We start from the raw sequence: 10,628 nt of genomic DNA on the forward strand, positions 1-10,628 counted from the left end.
CCATAATTGAAAACAGGAGTCTAATAAGGGCCTCAGGCCATTCAGATGGTAGAAATAACCTTCTCAAAGTGCAAGCATCCTGCCTAAATAGACACATCAGGTCACCAAACACTCCAATTACACACCCAACCCACAGCCCAGTTCCAGATGTACTGTGAGTCTAATCATTTGCCCATGGAAGGATGATTTCATGTTGGTTGTACATGGCTCTTAATGGCTCAGCTATTTAAAGGGTTCATACTCCCGACCATCTTCAGCAGAATTTTGTTTCTGAGTCTACAGTTGTCAGTCAACTGTATGTATTAAGCACTTACTGTATGCAGAGCACTGTACTAAGCACTTGGGAGAGCACAGTATATCAGTGTAACAGACATATTCCCTGACCACAACCAGCTTACAGCCTAGCGGGTGACAGATATTAATATAAATAAATGAATGAATAAATTATGCATATGTACATAAGTGTTGTGGGAGTGGGAGCGGGGATGAATAAAGGGAGCAAGTCAGGGTGATGCAGAAGGGAGTGGAAGAAGAGGAAAAGAGGGCTTAATCAGGGAAGGCCTCTTGGAGGAAATGTGCCTTCAATAAGGCTTTGAAGGTGGGGCAAGGGAGTAATGGTCTATCAGATATGAGGATGGCGGGCTCTCCAGGCCAGAGACAGGACGAGAGGCGAGTGGTCAGCGGAGAAATAAATGAGATTGAGGTAAAGTGAGAGGAGCAAAGTGTGGGGTCTGAGGCAAGATGATGGAGTGCTTTAATTGTTCTGAGTGTTCTGTGACTGCATCCATTAACCCAAGGGAAATAGAACAACAAATGATGGCTGGCCAACAAATATGGAACAAAAGAGTTACAGGACAAGCTGGAGTTGAACAGTGAGAAGGCATGGCTTGAGAACTTAGACTATGAAGGCAGGAAGAATGCAAATAAAGTTGAGATTTCTTCTTAACCAAGGATTATCTCTTTTCTGTTGACTAACCCCTTGTGGCATAAGTAAAAATTCATGTGCTCCCAAATTGTTATAGATCATTTAGCCAGTGCAGTAGGAGAGTCCTAAAGCTTTTTTCTTTTATCAGGAAGGAAGTTCTGTCATTGCATAGCAACTAAATTTGGTACCCTCCCACTGCGAGCATCAATCAAAAGAATGAGTTCATGGGGTGTGGGGAGGAGAGATTGGAGGCGACAGAGAGGGACCTTGATAAAAAACAACCTCCCACATAAATGACAGCCCATTTAGACATAGCTCATGCTGTATCAGTCGGTTCCATAATGACGCATGTTGTGGCGAACAGAGGGGGAGAAGATGCACCCCCTTAATTCTATTAATAGCTAATATTAATCAATAACAAAACTCTTATGCATTTTCTATAGAATACCAATAAAACGAATAACTTGAATGTAGGTAGGTGTACTTTTTTTAAAATCATTACTTTTCAAAATTATTGGATTTGAACTAAACATATTTCATTTTATGTAAGCTGCCAGGAGATGAACTCACTGGGAGGCATGGAAACACATTTTGCTAAGAGTTCGTTCCTTTTTACTAAATACTATAAATAAATGAAATCATTTATCATATAGTGTGAAATTGGTAGGTTGGTCCTACAGAAAATCGATCAACATTGAGCCTATATGATTTGGAAGCTTATTATCCGCAGTTGCCTAGTGTATTATTTTTGCTGTCTAATATTGCTGCCCACAATATGCCACATAGGGATAGGATTTACATCCTGTATTCACCCCACCCTCAGCCCCGCAGCATTTATGTGCATATCTGTAATTTATTCATTTATATTATTATCTCTCTCCCCCTCTAGATTGTAAGCTCATTGTGGACAGGGAACAAGTCTACCAACTTGCTTATATTGTATTCTCTCAAGCATTTAATACAGAGTTCAGTACCAGTAAAGACTCAATAAATACACATATTACATATTGCTTTGTAAAACAATCAATCAACCAGTAGAATTTATTGAGCACTAAATGTGTGCAGAACACTTCACTTAGTGCTTAGGCAAATACAGTGCAGATGGTAAATATGATCCCTGATCTCAAGTATCCTATAATCTAAAGGGGAGGCAGACATTAGAATGCATGACAGATACAGGAAGTGACAGAGTTTAAAAATATGTACATAAGTGCTTTGAAGGATGGGGTGAGCATATGCTTAGGATGTACAGAACCAAGTATATAGAAGATCTGGAAGGGAAGGAGTGGGATAATAAGAAAGTAGTCAGGAAAAGCTTACAGGAAGAAGTTCCTTGTGTTAGGGAAAGTGCCTGTTATTCACTATTATACTCTCGTCAGAACTTAATACAGTGTTCTACAAGGAGTAGCTGCTCAGTTAGAACGATTGATAAAGAATATATGGTATTAGTCATGTTTTGAGGATGGGGAAAGAAAGTACATATTGGTCTTTCATTAGAGACGTTAGTTGCCCTCCACTCTTTCCCGTGCCACTACTGCCCAGCAAAGGTGAGTTTTGACTTGTAATAAGGATGGCATTTGTTAAGTGCTTACTATGTGCAAAACACTGTTCTAAGTGCTGGGAGGGATACAAGCTGATCAGGTTGTCCCACATGGGGCTCACAGTCTTAATCTTCATTTAACAGATGAGGTAACTGAGGCTCAGAGAAGTTCCATCATTATTATTATTATTACTATTATTATTATTATTATTATTAAGTGACTTGCCCACGGTCACACAGCAGACATAATAATAATAATAATGGCATTTATTAAGCACTTACTATGTGCAAAGTACTGTTCTAAGCGCTGGGGAGGTTACAAGGTGATCAGGTTATCCCTCAGGGGGCTCACAGTCTTAATCCCCATTTTATAGATGAGGTAACTGAGGCACAGAAAAATTAAGTGACTTGCCCAAAGTCCCACAGCTGACAGTTGGCAGTCGGGATTAGAACCCATGACCTCTGACTCCCAAGCCCGTGCTCTTTCCACTGAGCCACACTGACTTGTAACAAATTACCTTCCACTCACTAGCAACCGCCCAAGCTAGGAATGGAATGGGTATGCCTCTGCTTGACTCGCCCTCCCGTAGTTGTGACTGGTAGAGTACTGAAAACTCTCCAGGTGCGACCCTGAGAGGGGAGCAATTCTGCACTAGGAAAGGCAACTGCTTAGGAACATTGAAATATGCTTTGGAACATAATAATCAGTTCTTTAAAGTTAAGCTACTAAGTAAAATGATGGAAATCTCTTATGAAATAATAGTTTCAGGAATAGTAATATTGCTCATCTTGGTGCATGAATAAAGTTCTGGGAATATGGCAATGGCCACTTTTCGCCCACCAGCCCCAAAGGAGACAACAAGTCCTGTTCACTTCCTCCAGGACTATCTGTTTTTTGCAGTCAGTGAATCATGGCCTAGACAGGCACATTCATACCACCTACACTCCTTCTCTACAGGACCCTCAAACAGCATTCAAGGCATAATGAAACAGAGTGCTGAGAGCTGACTCGCCCTCCATTCAACTGGTGAATCAGTCAATGGAAATTATTGACTGCTTCCTGTAATTTATTTTGAAATTTATCTCCCCTTTGTATCAATCAATCAATCATATTTATTGAGCGCTTACTGTGTGCAGAGCACTGTACTAAGTGCTTGGAAAGTACAAGTTGGCAACATATAGAGACAGTCCCTACCCAACAGTGGGCTCACAGTCTAGAAGGGGACTCACAGTCTAGAGTCTAGTGTAACTGAAAGGTCCTAAAGGGTATGGGTCACAGCTATCGTTTATAGTATATTGTATTTTTCCAACTGTTTAGTACAGTGCTCTGCACACAGTAAGCACTCATTAAATATCACTGATTGATGTAGAATTTCAAAGAAAACTATTTTTAGATGGATTTATACTGTAAGCACGGCACATTGATAAATTAATTAATGGAATTTATTGAATGTTTACTGTGTGCAGAGCTTAAGGTTAAGCTTAAGAGATGCATGGGCACCTCTTTCTCTGTTTTTTTTTTTTTTTACCTAAAGGCCACAAGTATTCTCAGATCTCTCCCATCTTTATGAAAACATCATTTTGAACTCTCTGACTCTCGTCTCCACTAGTAAGAAGCAGCATGGCATAGTGGATACAGCATGAGTCCGGGAGTCAGAAGGTCATTTGTTCTAATCCTGACTCCACCATTTGTCTGCTGTGCAGCCTTAGGCAAGTCACTTTGCTCCTTTCTGCCTCAGTTACCTTATCTGTAAAATGGGGATTGAGACTGTGAGCCCCACGTGGGACAGGGACTTTATCCAACCCAATTTGCTTATATCTACTCTAGCGCTTAGTACAGTGCCTGCCATGTAGTAAGCACTTAATAAATACCGTTGTTATTACTTTTATTAGTCTGTAAGTACCTTAAGGACAGGAATCATGTTGACCAACTCCATAGCACTCTGCTCACAGTAAGCACCGAAAATTCCATTGATCGATTAACTGCAGATACCAGATCACTTTATCTTTCCTTTTAAACTCAAAACTATTACGATCTTTTATGTACATATCCCTAACATCAGCCTTAGGCAATCTTAGACAGAATTCCAACCCCTTTAGTACAAAGGGTCAATGAAAAGATTTTAATTGCCAAACATGTCATCATTTTATTCTCACCCTCTCCACCACTGCTATTTTTAATTAGATTCTTCTCCTCAGCATACTTTCTGACTTTCATTTCCAGAAACTACATCCAATAGACTTTCCTCATTCCTTTTATGGTTCTTTCATTATTCATTCAATCGTATTTATTGAGTGCTTACTGTGTGCAGAGCACTGTACTAATTGCTTGGGAAGTACGTGTTAGCAACATATAGAGACGGTCCCTACCCAACAACAGGCTCTCAGTCTAGAAGATTACCTGAAGATGATTATGAACTGCTTCCCAAAATAAGTGAGGAGCAATAAATTGGCAAATGTCTCTAAAAGGTTGGGATTTTGTGCAACCCTGGGCCTGGTTATTCCTTTTCACAACCAAGTAATTATTTTGGCATTACAGACCTGAATGCTGTTCTTGAATTTGCTACCAGACTGTAGCCCTGAACAAAGTACTAGGGGAGACAAGGTCACAAACCAAATCAAGAAAGGTATTGTGTCTTCCCTCTAGAACTGTCAGCTCTTTATGGGCATAGCACATGTCTGCTAACTCTGTATTGTAATCTCCCAAATGTTTAGTACACTGTGCCCCACACAGTAAGTATTCAATAACTGCCATGAATTGATGGATTGATTCTGGAGGACTTTTAGATGCGTATGAGCATACTACTGTTTCTAGTGGCACAACTTTGCCTTACATTTAGTTTTCTCTCCCTCTCTTAATGACACACAATATTATGTTGACTTTTTTGGCTACTGTCAAACATCAGACTAATGATTTTAAATAATAGTCAAAACGCTGATGTTCCAAGCTCATCTTAATTGTCAGATAACACCAACTCTTCATTTCTGAGTGCATTTCCTTGTATTGAAGTTCACTTATCATTCTTCAGCCCAGCTCTGGTGCGAATACTGATGGGGGTTTATTCATTCATTTCATCCTTCCAATCATATTTATTGAGCACTTACTGTGTGCAGAACACTGTACTCAGCACTTGGAAAGTACAATTTGACGAGAGAGAGAGGCAACCCCTACCCAACAACAGGCTACCAGTCTAGAAGGGGGGAGTCAGGAAATAAAACAAAACAAGTAGACAGGTATCAGTAGCATCAAAATAAATAAATATCATTACAGATATATATGTATCATTAATAAAATGAATAGAATAATATATACATATATACACAAGTGCTGTGGTGCAGGGAGGGGGATAGAGCACAGGGAGGCCTTCAAGGTGTTGGGAGGAGCATAGGAAAAGGGGGGCTCAGTTTGGGACAGCCTTCTGGAGGAGGTGAGCTCTCAGTAGGGCTTTGAAGAGAGGAAGAGAGCTAGTTTGGTAGATGTGTGAAGAGAGGGCATTCCAGGCCAGAGGTAGGATGTGGCCCAGGTGTCGATGGTGGGACAGGCAAGAACGAGGCCCAGTGAGGAGTTTAGTGGTAAAGGAGCAGAGTGTACCAGCTGGACTGTAGAAGGAGAGAAGGGAGGTGAGGTAGGAGGGGGTAAGGTGATGGAGAGCTTTGAAGTCAATAGTGAGGAGTTTTTGCTTCACACGAAGGTTGATAGGCAACCACTGGAGATTTTTGAGGAAGGGGGTGACATGCCCAGAGTATTTCTGTAGGAAGATAATCTGGGCAGCAGAGTGAAGTATCATCATCATCGGTATTTAATGAGCACTTATGGCATGCAGAGTACTGTACTGAGTCCTTGGGAGAGTACAACACAACAGAGTTGGTAGACATTTTCCCAGCCCACAGGGAGCTTCGTGACCAGGAAGGTGGTAGGTTAGTTAGAGAGATGAACTGGAGAAGGTGACTTAGGAGGGCTCTGAAGCATGGTTACAGGAAGCTGAAGTAGTTGAAAGTTCAATCCTTAGGGATGCACAGTAGGTCTGTGAATTTCTCTCAGACCCCTTTGCCTGGTAATTTCTATATATTAGCTGCAAGTTATTTGAATCATTATGACAGACCTCTGGCCTCTGACCAGACTTCACAACACCTCAAAGGGCCTGTAGTCCAACAGAAGGATGTTCTAATACCCTTTTGTTGTTGAAAATTGAGACACAACTCCTAAGCTTGGATGCCTGTCCACTCCCTGCTCTATTGGCTAACTAGGAAACAAGGTAAGGAGAATTGTTGAAAGAGAGTTGAGCAAGCTAAAAATCTTCCAGCATTCTAGGGTACCCCTACTCCATTTCCCAGAATCTTGGATGTATGTTTCAGCCTGTAAGTGCAAGACCAATCAACTGAAGTGGGCAAGAACAGCTGGGGTTTGGTGCAAGGTAGAAAACTCAATTTGATCAAGATTGTCCCAATTCTGGGAAATTTGTATATGCTTCTAAAATTTCCCTTAATGGCTCACAAACCTCCTGAACTATCGGTCATCTTACTGAGAAGTTATGTTTCTCTATTTTTCAGGGGAATTTGAGGTTAAGAAGCTTATTTTGTAGCCCAACACCAAGAACTGAATCACTGTATCAGCAGGGATTAAAATCAATTTTGAAAAAAAAAAACTGCATCCAACAATGTCACAGAAAATAACATCCTGAAATAAAAATTTTGTAACATATATTCTATGGAAAAGGGACTTCAGTGTCAGACTACCTGCCATTTTTGGTGATTTATCGATATGGTTTGAAGATTGATGCTTGAATTTTCCACATCTTTCTACATATAGTTAAATTGATGAATGGGTTTTGTAAACTTTTTTATTGCAATATTCTAGGACCATAAAAAAGTATTCAGTATGCATCAAGAATGGATAGCAATATGCTATATCTATAAATCCATCTATGTGGATAAATAGAATACGGGCAAACGTCTCATCATCATACATTTCTACTCTAGACATTTCATGATTATACCAAATGGTATAATCCAAAAACATGTGATTACACAAACCAATATAATTAGTCAGATGCATAAAGAAATATAATCACCATACTAATTCTCCCATGAGTAAAAGACATGGGAGTTAGCTTTAAGCCTTGGTAGGTAAAATCTTATTTATCTCTGGTTAACCTGTTGAGGGACAGAGTACTACCATAGATTACCACCACCAGAGCTCTTTGGCAGGGGTGCAGAACCATAATTATTAGCATGGTGGTCATTGCCACTCTGAATTCCACCCACTTCAGGAATCTATCAATGGTATTCATTGAGTGCTTATTGTGTACAAAGTACGGTACTATTCACTTGGGAGAGCACAAAATAATATAGTGGGTAGACCCATTCCCTGGCCACAAGGAGCTCACAACCTGAAGGCAAAATAGTGCCTTAATGGATGAGGAACGGGATTTGATTCATTTTTCAGCTTACTATTCTAGCAGAGCACCTGAGTTGGGATGTAGCAGTGGATGGGAACAAATAAATAAAAAAAGAGACAGTTAAAGAGATCTTAAATCCAGTAGTCTTACTTTAATTTAGAGAGTTTGCGGGGAGGCTTTCGGGGAGAGGGAGTGATACATTCTGAGTGACTTTTTTGGTCATGATTCGAGCAACCCAATGATTGAGCTGATATGTAAAATGAAGAGATTAGGTGGAAAGCCCTGAAGAATTTTTATTTCATGAGGATGCGGATTTTGGAGGGTAGTTATGTGATGAGTGACACCAAGGAAATTTTCATGTGACAGTGTGTGGGTATTGGAGATGGGGAAGCTAGAGGCAGGATAACTGGAGAGTTGATACAATTGTGTAACTGCAAATATGAGAAAATCCTAGATAGAGGAAATAACAGTTTGGGTGTAAAAGAATGGACAGATGCAGGAAATATTAGGAAAAAGTCATGTGCAAGTCATTCAATCGTATTTATTAAGCACTTACTGCATGCAAAACACTATACTAAGCATTGGGGAGAGTACATTGGGGAGAAGCAGCATGGCTCAGTGGACAGAGCCCGGGCTTTGGAGTCAGAGGTCATGGGTTCAAACCCTGGCTCCTCCAATTGTCAGCTATGTGACTTTGGGCAAGTCACTTAACTTCTCTGTGCCTCAGTTACCTCATCTGTAAAATGGGGATTACAACTGTGAGCCCCCCTTGGGACAACCTGATCACCCTGTAACCTCCCCAGCGCTTAGAACAGTGCTTTGCACAAAGTAAGCACTTAATAAATGCCATCATCATCATCAACTCAACAACAGACACATTCACTGCCACAACTAGCTCACAATGTAGAGGGGGAGACAGACATTAATTAAACAAATAAATTACGGGTATATACCTATGTGATATGGGATGGGAGGAAAGATGAATGAAGGGAGCAAGTCAGAGTGATGCAAACTGAGAAGAGGAGAGGAGGGGTTAGTCAGGGAAGGCTTCGTGGAAGAGATGTGCCTTCAATAAGACTTTAAAGTGGGGGAGAGCAATAAATTGGCTGATATAAGGAGGAGGGATATTCTAGGCCTGAGGTAGGATGTGGGCGAGAGGATGGTGGTGAGCGACGAGATGGAAGTACAGTGAGAAGGTTGGCATTAGAAGAATGAAGTGTGCAGGCTGGGCTGTAGTGGGAGAGTAGTGAGGCAAGGTAGGAGAGGACAAAGTGATTGAGTGCTTTAAAGACAATGGTGAGGAGTTTTTGTTTGATGTGGAGGTAGATGGGCAACCACTCGAGTTTCTGGAGGAGTGGGAAATCATAGCCTGAATGCTTTTGAAGAAAACGAGAGCCTTTGAAGGAAATGACATTTCTGAGTTTCTGTGCATCAGGAAGAAACTCCTCACCCTGGGCTTCAAAGCTGTCCATCACCTCGCCCCCTCCTACCTCACCTCCCTTCTCTCCTTCTCCAGCCCAGCCCACACCCTCCGCTCCTCTGCCGCTAATCTCCTCACCGTACCTCGTTCTCGCCTGTCCCGCCATCGACCCCCAGCCCACGTCATCCCCGGGGCCTGGAATGCCCTCCCTCTGCCCATCAGCCAAGCTAGCTCTCTTCCTCTCTTCAAGGCCCTACTGAGAGCTCACCTCCTCCAGGAGGCCTTCCCAGACTGAGCCCCTTCCTTCCTCTCCCCCTCATCCTCCTCTCCATCCCCCCATCTTACCTCCTTCCCTTCCCCACAGCACCTGTATATATGTATATATGTTTGTATATATTTATTACTCTATTTATTTATTTATTTATTTTACTTGTACATATCTATTCTATTTATCTTATTTTGTTAGTATGTTTGGTTTTGTTCTCTGTCACCCCCTTTTAGACTGTGAGCCCACTGTTGGGTAGGTACTGTCTCTATATGTTGCCAACTTGTACTTCCCAAGCACTTAGTACAGTGCTCTGCACACAGTAAACGCTCAATAAATATGATTGATTGATTGATTGAGAGTTGAAAGACAATTAGGAGTACAGAAAGAGAAGCAGCATGGCTCAGTGGAAAGAGCACGGGCTTTGTAGTCATAGGTCATGGGTTCAAACACCAGCTCTGCTAACTGTCAGCTGTGTGACTTTGGGCAAGTCACTTCACTTCTCTGTGCCTCAGTTACCTCATCTGTAAAATGGGGATTAAGACTGTGAGCCCCCTGTGAGACAACCTTGATCACCTTGTAACCTCCCCAGGGCTTAGAACAGTGCTTTGCATATAGTAAGTGCTTAATAAATGCCATTATTATTATAAATGAACACTCCCAAGCACTTAGTGCAGTGCTTTGCACACAATAAATGTTCAATAAATACGATTAAATGAATAAATGAATGAAGGTTCGAAGATTCTGGAATGTAGTGGATGGTGGTGTCGGTGCCAGAGATGGGAAAATTAATAAGAACCAGTTTAGAAAGGAAGATGGAAACTTCTGATTTTGACACGTTAAGTTTGAGGTGCCAGTAGGAAATCAAAGTGTAAACGGTAGACTGTAAACTCTTTATGGGCAGAGAACATGTCTACCAGCTTTGTTGTAGTGTACTCTAGAGAAGCAGCGTGGCTCAGTGGAAAGAGCCCGGGCTTTGGAGTCAGAGGTCATGGGTTCAAATCCTGACTCCGCCAATTGTCAGCTGTGTGACTTTGGGCAAGTCACTTCACTTCTCTGTGCCTCAGTTCCCTCATCTG

The 10,628-nt window shown here is 41.5% G+C and overlaps 1 non-coding gene across 1 annotated transcript; it reads right to left on the reverse strand.

The window, feature by feature from the left end:
• Nucleotides 1–2,967: 2,967 nt before the first annotated feature.
• On the reverse strand, nt 2,968–3,105 carry LOC119925134. The gene has a single exon (XR_005449801.1). It is a non-coding gene; the product is annotated as a small nucleolar RNA SNORA7 (small nucleolar RNA).
• Between the last annotated feature and the right edge of the window lie 7,523 nt (nt 3,106–10,628).

The sequence above is a fragment of the Tachyglossus aculeatus genome, chromosome 2 (assembly GCF_015852505.1).
Source record: "Tachyglossus aculeatus isolate mTacAcu1 chromosome 2, mTacAcu1.pri, whole genome shotgun sequence".
NCBI lineage: Eukaryota > Metazoa > Chordata > Mammalia > Monotremata > Tachyglossidae > Tachyglossus > Tachyglossus aculeatus.